The sequence below is a fragment of the Oryx dammah genome, unplaced genomic scaffold (genome assembly GCF_014754425.2).
Source record: "Oryx dammah isolate SB20612 unplaced genomic scaffold, SCBI_Odam_1.1 HiC_scaffold_5, whole genome shotgun sequence".
NCBI classification, from domain to species: Eukaryota; Metazoa; Chordata; class Mammalia; order Artiodactyla; family Bovidae; genus Oryx; species Oryx dammah.
Window position 1 is genome coordinate 1,003,321 of NW_024070189.1, and position 16,150 is coordinate 1,019,470.

Consider the following 16,150-nt stretch of genomic DNA (forward strand, 5'->3'; position numbering starts at 1 on the left):
GCTCGCGGGCTTAGAGCGCAGGCTCAGTAGCTGTGGCCTGTGGGCGCAGCCCTTCCGGCTCGCGGGCTTAGAGCGCAGGCTCAGTAGCTGTGGCCTGCGGGCTCAGTCCTTCCGGCTCGCGGGCTTAGAGCGCAGGCTCAGTAGCTGTGGCCTGCGGGCGCAGCCCTTCCGGCTCGCGGGCTTAGAGCTCAGGCTCAGTAGCTGTGGCCTGCCGGCTCAGTCCTTCCGGCTCGCGGGCTTAGAGCGCAGGCTCAGTAGCTGTGGCCTGCGGGCGCAGCCCTTCCGGCTCGTGGGTTTAGAGCGCAGGCTCAGTCGCTCTGCAGCCTGCAGCGTCCTCCTGGACCAGGGATTGAACCTCCATCCCCTGCGCTGGCAGGAGGACTCCTGGCTACTGTAGCACCAAGGAAGTGCAAGAAGTTTATAAGAACTTAAAGAGCACAATAGAGTATGTAATAGAACTTATGTGTTGACGTATTTCTGTTTGTTTCAAATATTTTTCTTTAATAAAGAATGCGTGCATGTGTGCTAACTCGCTTCAGTCGTGTCCAACTCTGTGCAACACTGTAGACTGTAGCCCACCAGGCTCCTCTGTCCATCGGATTCTCCAGGCAGGAATACTGGAGTGGGTTGCCATTTCCTTCTCCAGGGGATCTTCCTGACCGCCCCCCGGGATGGACCCCACATCTCTTACATGTCTTGCATTGGCAGGTGGGTTCTTTACCAGGCGCACCACCTGGGAAAAGTGAAAGTAAAGTCGCTCAGTCGTGTCCGACTCTTTGCAACCCCGTGGACTGTAGCCCACCAGGCTCCTCCGTCTATGGGATTCTCCAGGCAAGAATACTGGAGTGGGTTGCCATTTCCTTCTCCTGGGAAGCCCTAATTAATTAATAAAGTATAGATAGCAGATAAACTGCTTTGACCACATGTCTTTCCAGTTATAATTTTGGCATATATTATTTCCATTCACTTAAGATACATAAAATCATATTTTCCATTCCATTCCCTAGAGTACATACCGGGGGATGGAATTATTGACTATATCAAACAGAACATGTTAATTCTGTCTTTTTTCTTTCTTTTTTTTAACCACCAAAACCATTTTGTACTGTAGTAAAACTGAAGAAATGGCAAAACCACTAGACCATTCAGGTATGACCTAAATAAAATCCCTTATTATTATACAGTGGAAGTGAAAGTGAAGTTGCTCAGTTGTGTCTGACTCTTTGTGACCCCATGGACTGTAGGCTACCAGGATTCTCCATCCATGGAATATACCAGGCAAGAGTATTGGAGTGGATTGCCATTTCCTTCTCCATATGATTATACAGTGGAAGGGACTAGATCTGATGAACTATGGCCCGAAGTTCGTAACATTGTGCAGGAGGCAGTGATCAAGTGATCTCTGTCTCTTTAGTCGCTAAGTCATGTCTGACTCCATGGACTGTAGCCTGCCAGGCTCCTCTGTCCATGGGATGCTTCAGGCAAGAACACTGTAGTGGGTTGCCATTTCCTTCTCCAGGGGGTCTTCCCAAATCAGGAATAGAACCCGGGTCTCCTGCATTGCACGCAGATTCTTTACCAACTGAGTTGAGGGAAGCCCCATGATCAAGACAATCCCCAAGAAAAAGAAATGCAAAAAGGCAAAAATGATTGTCTGAGGAGTCCTTACAAATAGCTTAGAAAAGAAGAGAAGCTAAAGGCAAAGGAGAAAAGGAAAGACATACCCATTTAAATACAGAGTTCCAAAGAATAGCAAGGAGAGATAAGAAAGACTTCCTCAGTGATCAATGCAAAGAAATAGAGGAAAACAATAGAATGGGAAAGACTAGAGATCTCTTCAAGAAAATTAGATATCAAGGGAACATTTCATGCAAAGATGGGCTCAATAAAGGACAGAAATGGTATGCACCTAACAGAAGCAGAAGATATTAAGAAGAGGTGGCAAGAATACACAGAAGAACTGTACAAAAATGATCTTCACAACCCAGATAATCAGGATGGTGTGATCACTCACCTACAGCCAGCCATCCTGGAATGTGAAGTCAAGTAGGTCTTAGGAAGCATCACTATGAACAAAGCTAGTGGAGGTGATGGAATTCCTGTTGAGCTGTTTCAAGTCCTAAAAGATGATGCTGTGAAAGTGTTACACTCAATATTTCACAAAATTTGGAAAACTCAGCAGTGGCCACGGGACTGGAAAAGGTCAGTTTTCATTCCAATCCCAAAGAAAGGCAATGCCAAACAATCCTCAAACTACCGCACAATTGCACTCATCTCACATGCTAGCAAAGTAATGCTCAAAATTCTCCAAACCAGGCTTCAACAGTACATGAGTTGTGAACTTTCAGATGGTTCAAGCTGGATTTAGAAAAGGCAGACGAACCAGAGATGAAAATGCCAACATCCACTGGATCATTGAAAAAGCAAGAGAGTTCCAGAAAAACATCTACTTCTGCTTTATTGACTATGCCAAAGCCATTGACTGTGTGGATCACAATAAACTGTGGAAAATTCTGAAAGAGATGGGAATACCAGACCACTTAACCTGCCTCTTGAGAAATCTGTATGCAGGTCAGGAAGCAACAGTTAGAACTGGACATGAAACAGCAGACTGGTCCCAAATAGGAAAATGAGTATCTCAAGGCTGCATATTATTACCTTGCTTATTTAACTTCTATGCAGAGTACATCATGAGAAATGCTGGACTGGAAGAAGCACAAGCTGGAATCAAGATTGCCGGGAGAAATATCAATAACCTCAGATACGCAGATGACACCACACTTATGGCAGAAAGCGAAGAGGAACTAAAGAGCCTCTTGATGAAAGTGAATATGGAAAGTGAAAAAGTTGGTTTAAAGCTCAACATTCAGAAAACTAAGATCATGGCATCCAGTTCCATCAGTTCATGGCAAATAGATGGGGAAATAATGAAAACAGTCAGAGACTTTATTTTGTGGGGCTCCAAAATCACTGCAGATGGTGCCTGCAGCCATGAAATTAAGATGCTTTCTCCTTGGAAGAAAAGTTATGACCCACCTAGACAACATACTAAAAAGCAGAGATATTACTTTGCCAACAAAGGTCCATCTAGTCAAGGCTATGTTTTTCCCAGTAGTCATATGGATGTGAGAGTTGGACTATAAAGAAAGCTGAGAACTGAAGAATTGATGCTTTTGAACTGTGGTGTTGGAGAAGACTCTTGAGAGTCCCTTGGACTGCAAGGAGATCCAACCCATCCATCCTAAAGGAAATCAGTCCTGGATATTCATTGGAAGGGCTGATGCTGAAGCTGAGGCTCCCAGCCTTTGGCCACCTGATCTGAAGAGCAGACATTTGAAGACACCCTGATGCTGGGAAAGATTGAGGGCGGGAGGAGAAGGGGACAACAGAGGATGAGATGGTTGGGTGGCATCACTGACTCAATGGACATGAGTTTGAGTAAACTCCGGGAGTTTGTGATGGACATGGAGGCCTGGCCTGCTGCTGCAGAGTCAGACACGACTGAGCTGAACCGTCAGTTAACAATGTAGTGATAGTTTCAGGTGAACAGTGAAGGGACTCAGCCATGCATATACTTGTATCCATTCTCCAAATCCCCCTCTCATCTAGGCTGGCACATCATTTGGGGATTCCATGTGCTATCCAACACGTTTCTGTTGGTTATCCATTTCAAATATAGCAGTGTGTACATGACCTTCCCAAAGTCCTTAACTGCCGCATCCCCTTGGCAACCAAGAGCTTGTTTTCTAAGCCTGTGAGTCTCTTTCTCTTTTGTAAGTAAGTTCATTTGTATTATTAATTCTGTCTTTAGTGATTAGTCATTTTTGTAATTTGGTTAAAAAAATGTGTCTATACCACAAGATCAGGTGGATATTGTTATAAATTATTTTTATTAATCTTACTGTTTTTTCTTTTAACATATATGGAAATGACTTTTGTTAATGATAAGTGATGGTCCAATATCTCATTTTTGTGTGCATACCAACTTGATCAGTATCATGTATCAAAAAGAATATCTTTCTTCCCTATTTTTCTAGCACAACTATTACATAAATCGTGTCCACATATAGTGGGTATGTTTCTGGGCTCTCTTTTCTATTTCCCTGGTCTATTTGTCCCTTAATATTATTATTATTTTGGCCACACTATGCAGCTTGTGGATACTTAGTTCCCTCGACAGGGATCGAACCTGGGACCTTGCAGTGAAAGCACCAAGTCTGAACCACCGGACTGTTGGGGAATTACCTGTCCCTTTTTATATTAATACCAAGCTGCCTTAATCACTGTCATTTAGTGATACTATTTAATAGTCAATATGATGCATTTTCCAAATTTCTTCTTCAGTAATAATCCTGCTTATTATTTCTACTTAAAATTTTTATTTTATCGAGGTGTAGTTCAAAATAATAGTTGCTGGCATAGAATATAGTGATTTAAAGTTTTTGGAAACTGTACTGCATTCACAGTTGTTATAATATTGGCTGTATTCCCTGTGATGTACAGTATATCTCTGTAGCTTATTTGTTTTATACATAGTGTGTGACTTAATACCTTACGTCGACCTTTCCCTGCCTCCTCCCCTCTCCCCAGTGGTAATTGCTGGTTTATTCTCTCTACCTGTGAGTCTCTTTCTGTTTTGTTACATTTATATTTTTTGCTTTATTTTTTATACTCAAAATATAAGTGGTAACATACAATATTTGTCTTTCTCTATCTGATTTTCTTCAGTAAGTCTAATAACCTCCAGGTCCATGTTGCAAATAGGAAAGTTTCATTCATTTTTATGGCTGAGTATTATTCCATTTAATGTTTATATCACATTTTTTATCCACTCATCTGTTGATGAATACTTAGATTGCTTTCATATCTTGGTTGTTGTAAATGCTGCCGATGAACGTTGAGGTGCTTAATCTTTTCAAATTAGTGTTTCCATTTTCTTCAGATGTGTACCTAGAAGTGGACTTGCTGGATTGTGTGGTAATTCTTTTTCAGTTTCTGAGGAACTTCCACATTGTTTTGCACCATGGCTGCACCAGTTTCATTCCCAGCAACGTTGTACAAGAATTCCCTTTTCCTCACATCCTCATCAGCATTGTGCAAGAATTTCCTTGTCTTCACATCCTCATCAACATTGTACAAGAATTTCCTTGTCTTCACATCCTCATCAACATTGTGAAAGAGTTCTCTTTTCTTCATATCCACATCAATGTTGTACAATAATTTCCTTTTCCCCACATCCTCATCAACATTGTACAAGAATTCCCCTTTCTCCACATCCTCATCAGCGTTCATTATTTGTGGTCTTTCTGATGACAGACATTCTGACAGGTGTGAGGTGACATTTCACCGTGGTTTTGATTTGCATTTCTCTGATGAGAGGTGTTAAGCATCTTTTCATGTGCCTGTTGGGCTGTATATCTTTTTGGAATATGTCTACTCAGGCCTGTTTTTTAATCAAGATGTTTGTTTACTTTTGATATTGAGTTATATGAGCTGTTTGTGAATTTTGATTATTAATCCTTTATCAGTCATGTCAGTTTCTCCTGTTCAGAAGATTATTTTTCACTTGGTTGGTGGTTTCCTTTCTTAAGTGAAGCTTTTACATTTAATTAGGTTCCATTTGTTTATTTTTGCTTCTGTTTCCTTTGCCTTAGGAGAAATATCCAACAGACATTTGCAGTAATTTACATTGAAGAGTTTTCTATGATTCCTTCTAGGAGGTTTTTTTAAATTATTTATTTATTTATTTGCTTACTTTTGTCTGCTCTGGGTCTTCTTTGCTGTGCACTGGCTTTCTCTAGCGACGGCGGCGAGCAGGGCTGCCCTCCCCTGCGCCCCAAGGGCTTCTCATCGCAGCGGCTTCTCTTTGGTGACTCCTCTTGCAGAAGCCCTAGATCACGGGCTTCAGAACACAGGGCTTCAGTAGCTGAGGCACATGGGCTTAATTGGCCCAAGTGAAAGTGAAGTCGTTCAATCGTGTCTGACTCTTTGCGACCCCATGGACTATACCCTACTAGGCTCCTCCATCCATGGGATTTTCTAGGCAAGAATACTGGAGTGAGTTGCCATTTCCTTCTTCAGGGGATCTTCCTGATCCGGGGATCGAACCCGTGTCTCCCGCATTGCAGGCAGACCAGGGAACCCTACTTGGCTTAAGATGTGTGAAATTTTCCTGGACCAGTGATAGAACCCATGTCCCCTGCATTGGCAGGCAAATACTTATCCACTGTACCACCAGGGAAGTGCTCTTCTAGGAGTTTTATTTATTTATTTCCAGTATGACATTTAGGTCTTTAATCCATTTTGAGTTAATTTTGTTTGTAGTGTAAGAAAACATTTAATTATTTTAAATGTGGCTGTCGAGTTTTCCTAGCACCACTTACTGAAAAGACTACCTTTTCCCCTTGTATATTCTTGTCTCCTTAGTCACAGATTAGTTGGCCATAAGTGTACAGGGTCATTTCTGGGCTTCCTATCCTTTTCCGTTGATCTGTGTGTCTGTTTTTGTGACGAAACCATGCGGTTTTGATTACATGTGGCTTTTGTCTACATCAGATCATGTGGCAGTTCCAGCTCTGTTCCTTCTCAAGATGTGTTTGGTCATTCAAGGTCTCTTGTGTCTGCATGCAAAATAAAACCGTTTGTTCTAATATTGTGAAAATTGCCATTGGTATTTTGATATGGGTTACATTGAATCTGTAGATTGTTTTGGGTCGTATGGTTGTTTTCACAATATTAAACCTTTGACTGTGTGGATCATAATAAACTGTGGAAAATTCTGAAAGAGATGGGAATATCAGACCACCTGACCTGCCTCTTGAGAAATCTGTATGCAGGTCAGGAAGCAATAGTTAGAACTGGACATGGAACAACAGACTGGTTCCAAATAGGAAAAGGAGTATGTCAAGGCTGTATATTGTCACCCTGCTTATTTAACTTCTATGCAGAGTACATCATGAGAAACGCTGGGCTGAAAGAAACACAAGCTGGAATCAATATTGCTGGGAGAAATATCAATAACCTCAGATATGCAGATGACACCACCCTTATGGCAGAAAGTGAAGAGGAGCTAAAAAGCCTCTTGATGAAAGTGAAAGAGGAGAGTGAAAAAGTTGGCTTAAAGCTCAACATTCAGAAAGCGAAGATCCTGGCATCCAGTCCCATCACTCCATGGGAAATAGATGGGGAAACAGTGGAAAAAGCGTCAGACTTTATTTTGGGGGGCTCCAAACTCACTGCAGATGGTGACTGCAGCCATGAAATTAAAAGACGCTTACCCCTTGGAAGAAAAGTTGTGACCAACCTAGACAGCATATTTAAAGGCAGAGACATTACTTTGCCGACTAAGGTCCGTCTAGTCAAGGCTATGGTTTTTCCTGTGGTCATGTATCGATATGAGAGTTGGACTGTGAAGAAGGCTGAGTGCCGAAAAATTGATGCTTTTGAACTGTGGTGTTGGAGGACTCTTGAGAGTCCCTTGGACTGCAAGGAGATCCATCCAGTCCATTCTGAAGGAGATCAACCGTGGGATTTCTTTGGAAGGAATGATGCTAAAGCTGAAGCTCCAGTAGTTTGGCCACCTCATGCGAAGAGTTGACTCATTGGAAAAGACTGATGCTGGGAGGGATTGGGGGCAGGAGGAGAAGGGGACGACTGAGGATGAGATGGCTGGATGGCATCACGGACTCGATGGACGTGAATCTGAGTGAACTCTGGGAGTAGGTGATGGACAGGGAGGCCTGGCGTGCCGCGATTCATGGGGTCGCAAAGAGTCGGACACGACTGAGCGACTGAGCTGAGCTGAATCTATAAACACAGCATGTGTTTGTGTTTGTGTTGTTTTTAATTTCTTCCATCAGTGTCTTATATATTCCCAATACAGAATGTTTTACATTCTTGGTTAGATGTTATTTTTTATAGAAGTACTATCTGTCTTTTCTTAGATTTATTCCTTTGTATTTGGTATTTTTGATTCTGTTTTAAGTTTATGCACATTTAAAAATATATATCTTCTCTAGCTATTGCCATTAGAAGGATAATTGATATTTGTGTATTGATTTTACATAGAGATACCACTAAATTCTCTTATTAATTCTAAGCATATTTATCACAGTCTTGATTTAAAAGGAATGCTATAAACATTTTGTGATTAAGGATGATTTTTTTCAAATTTTAACACTTAAGTTGTATTTGTGTGTGTGTGTGTTTTAAATCTCACTAGGCTTCATTACTATTTTAAACAGTTAATTTCCCTTTATATTTTATTTATGACTCATTACTTTCTTTTTCATTGTTTGTTACTTCTCAGACTAGTTTTCCTTTTGCCAGATGTATAACTTTTTGAATTTTCCTTAGTGAGATTTTGTTGTTGTTGTTAGTCTGAATGTACCTTTATTTTATTCTTGAAAGAAATGTTGTTTTTGAAAGAAATTTAAAACTGAGTATGCAATTATCCTTGGTCTGTTATTGCTTTCGTTGTTTTTTTCCCCAGCACATTGATATCATTCCACTAACAGCTTCCATTTATGCTGTTGGGAAGTTAGTTGAAACTTTGATGCTATTTCTTTAAAGGTTAATCTGTTTCCCGCAACTTTGGGTGCCTTGAAAAATTCCTTTTTCCCTTGTATTCTGCAGTTTTCCTCTGATGTGATAAATTATTTAGAAAGAATTATTCTACTGGATTTCTTGTACCCTTTGTATCTGTGAACTGTGTCTCTTTCATCATTCCTGAAGCGTGTTAGATGCCGTTCCTTCAGATATTGCCTTTCTCTTTTTGTGAGACGTGTGACTGAGTGCATATTAGACCATCTCATTTCATATTTCACGTCTTCTCCTCTTGTCCTCATTTTCCATCTTTTTGTTTTTTTTCTGTATTTTGAGTAATTTATTTTGATATATGCTCTGTTTTTCACATGACTAATTTTTCACATGACTAATTCTCTCTTGTTACCAATTTACCCACTGAGCTTTTGAAAATATATCTTAAACTTCTAGCACTTCTTTTATCCTTATTCAAATCATCTGGGTAGACTTATAGCTTCAGGTTTCCAGCACATAGTTTTGAGCATATTGTGGAGGTAAGTATGATGGCTTTATAATTTGTTGATAAGTCTTAAGACTGAGGTATGAATCTATGTTGAGATTGATCATATATATATATATATTTTTTTTTTTTTCTTTCTCTTTCCTTCTCAGCTGAGCAGCAAGGTGGCTTTCTCTAAGGCTCTATGAGGTTGGAAGAAGAGATTAGGATTCGTCCTGACTGCTCTTACCTCAGATATTTAGTCAGACAATGTGGAGAGAGTCTCCTGTAACTTTTCAGTACCTTGAAAATCCTGGATTTTTTTAACTGTGCAGTCATTTAGAAAACACAATTGGTCTTGTATCAGTGGCCTCTTGTGCCACAGTAAACCAGAGTCTCCCCCTGGGATCAGCTCTTTGAGATGAGGTGGAGACCTATGTTCGAGTGAAAGGATTTTACGTGTTTTTTTTTTTTTTTTTTTTTTATATATTGCATGAATTGTCAGACCTCATACTGTATTTGCTTCACTTATTTGTGTTAGAAACAGGAGCTTTGCAGGCTTAGTGTGGCATCTGTTAAAAAATGCACGTAAGGTTCCATGCAAATCCTTAAAGTGAGGTGCTGAAGTCCACACAATTCTGGACCAAAGAGAAGCATACAATCTTGAGTGAATTACTGGTTCAGAACATACTATTTTGTTACTGTTTTCTTTTATAACTAAGAAGTGTTTTATCAAGGTGGACTATGGTCTTTTGTGCTTTCTCTTTCATTTTAGAGATGGGAAAGACCAAACGATTTTGAAGACTTGTATCAACTATGCACATTTATTAGCTGACTGGAAAAAATTAAAAAGAATATAAACCTTACTTAGGAAGATTTAGTCAAATTATTCGATTATTTTACATCTGTATCATCGAAGCTGCTGGACGTTTTTTTCCATACCTGGGGAGTTATCGTCCTATAGTCTTCAAAGCTTTCTGAAGTGTTAATAAACCTGAACTTTTCCCCTTTATCCACTGCACCACCAGTGAAGTCGCTCTGCCCAGTTTTTAATTGGGTTGTTTGTTCTTTTTATATTGAGCTGCCTGAGCTGCGTCATAGTCTGGATATGAAGCCCTTCCTCTCTGCCCAGCGCCTCTGTCCAGTGGGTTGCCATTTCCTTCTCCAGGGACCCTCCTGACCCAGGCATGACACCCAGGTCTCCTGCATTGCAGGCAGATTCTTTACCAACTGAGCCACTGGGGAAGCCTGTCGGTTGCTTAGTTTGCAAATATTTTCTCTCATTCTTAGGATTATCTTTTCATCTCATTTACAACGTTTCTTTTGGTGTGCAAAAACTTAAGTTTAATTAGCTCTCATTTGTTTTATTTTCATTACTGTAGAAGTTGGGTCAAAAAAGGACTTGCTGTGATTTATGTCAGAAAGCGTTCTGCCTTGTTTCCCTCTTCAGAGTTTCATACTGTCCAGTCTTACATTTAGGTCTTTAATGCATTTTGAGTTTATTTTTTGTATGGTGTTGGAAGTGTTTGAATTTCATTCTTTTACATGCTCCTGTCCAGTTTTCCCAGCACCACTTATTGGAGAGGCTGCCCTTTCTCCCTTGCATATGCTTGCCTCCTTTGTCGTAGATTAGGGGCCATCAGTGCATGAGTTTATCTCTGAGCTTTTTAATCCGGCCCCATAGGTCTATATTTCTGTTTCATGCCAGTACCACACTGTCTTGATTACTTTAGCTTTGTATTATCGTCTGAAGTCAGGGAACCAGATTCCTCCAACTCCATTTTTCCTTCTCAAGATTGCTTTGGCTATTCAGGGTCCTTTTGTGTGCCTTTTTAAAAAGAGTAGTATATTTTCTTGTTCCTCTCCATTTATTTTTTTAGTTGGAATGAGGATGTGATTGCAGCAGTTGGAGCAGACATCTTGAGTCCAGTTCAGTTCAGTTGCTCAGTCGTGTCCAGCTCTTTGCAACCCCATGAATCACAGCACGCCAGGCCTCCAACTCCCAGAGTTCACCCAAACTCACGTCCCTCGAGTCGGTGATGCCATCCAGCCATCTCATCCTCTCTCATTCCCTTCTCCTCCTGCTCCCAATTGCTCCCAGCATCAGGGTCTTTCCAATGAGTCAACTCTTCACATGAGGTGGCCAAAGTACTGGAGTTTCAGCTTCAGCATCAGTTCTTCTAATGAACACCCAGGACTGATCTCTGTTAGGATGGACTGGTGAAAGGTTGTTGCTGAACCACACAAAGATGCCAGGATTCTTGGCCTCCGGAGGAGAAGAATTCAATCTGGGGCCAGAGATAAGGCTTGATTGCTCAGAGCTTTTGTGTAATAAAGTTTGATTAAAGTATAAAGGAGATAGAGAAAGCTTCTGACATAGACATCAGAAGGGGATAGAAAGAGTACCCACTTGCTAGTGTTAGCAATGGAGTTATATACTCTCCAATGAATCCAAAGAATGTCTGGAGGTTGTAAAGATCTCACCAGACCTACTCCCATAATTTACATTTTAAGATAACAGGATTCAGTTCAGTTCAGTCGCTCAGTCATGTCTGAATCTTTGCAACCCCATGAATCACAGCACGCCAGGCCTCCCTGTCCATCTCCATCTCCTGGAGTTCACTCAGACTCACGTCCATCGAGTCAGTGATGCCATCCAGCCATCTCATCCTCTGTCGTCCCCTTCTCCTCCTGCCCCCAATCCCTCCCAGCATCAGAGTCTTTTCCAATGAGTCAGCTCTTCTCATGAGATGGCCAAAGTACTGGAGTTTCAGATTCATCATCATTCCTTCCAAAGAAATCCCAGGGTTGATCTCCTTCAGAATGGACTGGTTGGATCTCCTTGCAGTCCAAGGGACTCTCAAGAGTCTTCTCTAACACCACAGTTCAAAAACATCAATTCTTCGGTGCTCAGCCTTCTTCACAGTCCAACTCTCACATGCATACATGACCACAGGAAAATCCATAGCCTTGATTAGACAGACCTTAGTTGACAAAGTAATGTCTCTGTTTTTGAATATGCTATCTAGGTTGGTCATAACTTTTCTTCCAAGGAGTAAGCGTCTTTTAATTTCATGGATGCAGTCACCATCTGCAGTGATTTTGAAGCCCAGAAAAATAAAGTCTGACACTGTCTCTACTGTTTCCCCATCTATTTCCCATGGAGTGATGGGACCTGATGCCATGATCTTCACTTTCTGAATGTTGAGCTTTAAGCCAACTTTTTCACTCTCCTGTTTTACTTTCATCAAGAGGCTTTTTAGCTCCTCTTCACTTTCTGCCATAAGGGTGGTGTCATCTGCATATCTGAGGTTATTAATATTTCTCCTGTCAATCGTGATTCCAGCTTGTGTTTCTTCCAGTCCAGCGTTTCTCATGATGCAGTCTGCATATAAGTTAAATAAGCAGGGTGACAATATACAGCCTTGACGTACTCCTTTCCCAATTTGGAACCAGTCTGTCGTTCCATGTCCAGTTCTAACTGTTGCTTCCTGACCTGCATACAGATTTCTCAACAGGCAGGTCAGGTGGTCTGGTATTCCCATCTCTTTCAGAATTTTCCACAGTTTATTGTGATCCACACAGTCAAAGGCTTTGGCATAGTCAATAAAGCAGAAATAGATATTTTTCAGGAACACTCTTGCTTTTTCCATGATCCAGCGGATATTGGCAATTTGATCTCTGGTTCCTCTGCCTTTTCTAAATCCAGCTTGAACATCACGGAGTTCACGGTTCACGTATTGCTGAAGTCTGGCTTGGAGAATTTTGAGCATCACTTTACTAGCATGTGAGATGAGTGCAATTGTGCAGTAGTTTGATCATTCTTTGGCATTGCCTTTCTTTGGGATTGGAATGAAAACTGACCTTTTCCAGTCCTGTGGCCACTGCTGAGTTTTCCCAATTTGCTGGCATATTGAGTGCAGCACTTTCACAGCATCATCTTTCAGGATTTGAAACAGCTCAACAGGAATTCCATCACCTCCACTAGCTTTGTTTGTAGTGATGCTTTCTAAGGCCCACTTGACTTCACATTCCAAGATGTCTGGCTCTAGATTAGTGATCACATCATCATGATTATCTGGGTCATGAAGATCTTTTTTGTACAGTTCTTCCATGTATTCTTGCCATCTCTTCTTAATCTCTTCTGCTTCTGTTAGGTCCATACCATTTCTGTCCTTTATCGAGCCCGTCTTTGCATGAAATGTTCCCTTGGTATCTCTAATTTTCTTGAAGAGATCTCTAGTCTTTCCCATTCTGTTGTTTTCCTCTATTTCTTTGCATTGATCGCTGAAGAAGGCTTTCTTATCTCTTCTTGCTATTCTTTGAAACTCTGCATTCAGGTGCTTATATCTTTCCTTTTTTTCTTTGCTTTTCACTTCTCTTCTTTTCACAGCTATTTGTAAGGCCTCCCCAGACAGCCATTTTGCTTTTTTGCATTTCTTTTCCATGGGGATGGTCTTGATCCCTGTCTCCTGTACAATGTCACGAACCTCATTCCATAGTTCATCAGGCACTCTATCTACCAGATCTAGGCCTTTAAATCTATTTCTCACTTCCACTGTATAATCATAAGGGATTTGATTTAGGTCATACCTGAATAGTCTAGCAGTTTTCCCTACTTTCTTCAATTTAAGTCTGAATTTGGCAATAAGGAGTTCATGATCTGAGCCACAGTCAGCTCCTGGTCTTGTTTTTGTTGACTGTATAGAGTTCTCCATCTTTGGCTGCAAAGAATATAATCAATCTGATTTCGGTATTGACCATCTGGTGATGTCCATGTGTAGAGTCTTCTCTTGTGTTGTTGGAAGAAGCCTGACAGAATGTGGCCCACTGAAGAAGGGAATGGCAAGCCACTTCAGTATTCTTGCCTTGAGAACCCCATGAACAGTATGAAAGGCAAAATGATAGGGTACCAAAAGAGGAACTCCCCAGGTCATTAGGTGCCCAATATGCTACTGGAGATCAGTGGAGAAATAACTACAGAAAGAATGAAGGGATGGAGCCAAAGCAAAAACAATACCCAGTTGTGGATGTGACTGGTGATAGAAGCAAGATCCGATGCTGTAAAGAGCAATATTGCATAGGAACCTGGAATGTCAGGTCCATGAATCAAGGCAAATTGGAAGTGGTCAAACAAGAGATGGCAAGGGTGAACGTCGACATTCTAGGAATCAGCGAACTAAAATGGACTGGAATGGGTGAATTTAACTCAGATGACCATTACATCTACTACTGCGGGCAGGAATCCCTCAGAAGAAATGGAGTAGCCATCATGGTCAACAAAAGAGTCCGAAATGCAGTAGTTGGATGCAATCTCAAAAATGACAGAATGATCTCTGTTCCTCTCCAAGGCAAACCATTCAATATCACAGTTATCCAAGTCTATGCCCCAACCAGTAATGCTGAAGAAACTGAAGTTGAACGGTTTTATGAAGACCTACAAGACCTTTTAGAACTAACACCCAAAAAAGATGTCCTTTTCATTATAGGGGACTGGAATGCAAAAGTAGGAAGTCAAGAAACACCTGGAGTAACAGGCAAGTTTGGCCTTGGAATGTGGAATGAAGCAGGGCAGAGACTAATAGAGTTTTGCCAAGAAAATGCACTGGTCATAGCAAACAGGATTAGCCAGAAGGTTTAATCCAGAGACTGTCCTCAGGCAGGATACATAATCCTAAGGAATGTAGAGGAAAAAAAAAGTTTGTCCTTTCTTCCTCCCTGAGAATTCCGGACCCCTCTCTCCTTGGGGACCCCTAGACATCTTATCAACCTGTCTAGGAAATGGTTCTCTCACTGATTGGATCTCCTTGCAGTCCAAGGGACTCTCGTGAGTCTTCTCCAATACCACAGCTCAAAAGCATGAATTCTTTGGCGCTCATATTTCTTCACAGTCCAACTCTCACATCCCTACATGACCATTGGAAAAACCATAGCCTTGACTAGACGGACCTTTATTAGCAAAGTAATGTCCCTGCTTTTGAATATACTATCTAGGTTGGTCATCACTTTTCTTCCAAGGAGTAAGTGTCTTTTAATTTCATGGCTGCACTCACCATCTGCAGTGATTTTGGAGCCCCCCAAAAATAAAGTCTGACACTCTTTCCACTGTTTCCCCATCTATTTCCCATGAAGTTATGGGACCTGATGCCATGATCTTCGTTTTCTGAATGTTGAGCTTTAAGCCAACTTTTTCACTCTCCTCTTTCACTTTCATCAAGAGGTTTTTTAGTTCCTCTTCACTTTCTGCCGTCTTAGGCCATGAAATAAATGGTATATGTTGAGAAAAGCTTATTAGCCAGGTGTAAAAAGTCAGAACTTCCACTTCCTTGGAGCTGCCATATCAAGCCTGGATTCCTTATCGTGGTCTACCACATGAAAGAGAAATAAAGTTCTGTCTTGATCATTTATCATTATTTTGCACTTCTCTAACAGTTAAACTGATTTCTTTACCCTTGAAATAAATATTTTTCGATGTTTCTTCAGTTGAATTTTCTAGAACAAAGCCTCCAAGCAGTGTTCCCTAGCTTTGGTTGTCACGTCAGCTCTTCCCTATTGCCAGATGACTCTTTTACTGTGCCACTTACCAGGAGTTAACTTGCTTTCAGGCCTTGATCCAGGTGGGTAAGCAGGGCAGAGTTGGCTGTAATGCCAGCATCCTGGGAGATTGCTGTAAAACGTAATGCATCATCCCCTTGCTAGTGTACGGTACTGAGACGTGGCCATTAGTATCCCTTCACTTTGTTCCCTCAGACTTGCTGACCGCAGGCCCTAGCATCTCTGTCTCCACTTGCATCAGCTGGCTCTTAGGGTTCTCTGGCAGACATGCATCCAAGTTATAGATGGTGAACAAGTGTTGCCATGGTTCGACTCTATTTTTTGCCCTTACAATTTTGGTGAGATCTGCCTGAAGGAGGAGTGTCCTTGATTTCATTAAACCATTATTTGTGGCATTGAAGAGTAACTCATTTTCAAAAGAAAAGTCAGATTCATCTTAAACCATGAATATATCAGTCATTGATTTTTGCTTTCCTTTGGCTAATGAGAGAAAGGACAGAGATAAAGTTTGAAGTTCTTTTCTAAGCAAAGGAATGTAGGCAGCATTTGTCTATCTGTAGTAGTTAAATATGT

The 16,150-nt window shown here is 41.1% G+C and overlaps 1 protein-coding gene across 1 annotated transcript in view; it reads left to right on the forward strand.

Annotated features, from left to right (window-relative positions):
* The window catches only part of TMEM232 (transmembrane protein 232), a 247,935-nt gene that overhangs the window by 982 nt on the left and 230,803 nt on the right, over positions 1-16,150 (forward strand). The window lies entirely within an intron of this gene.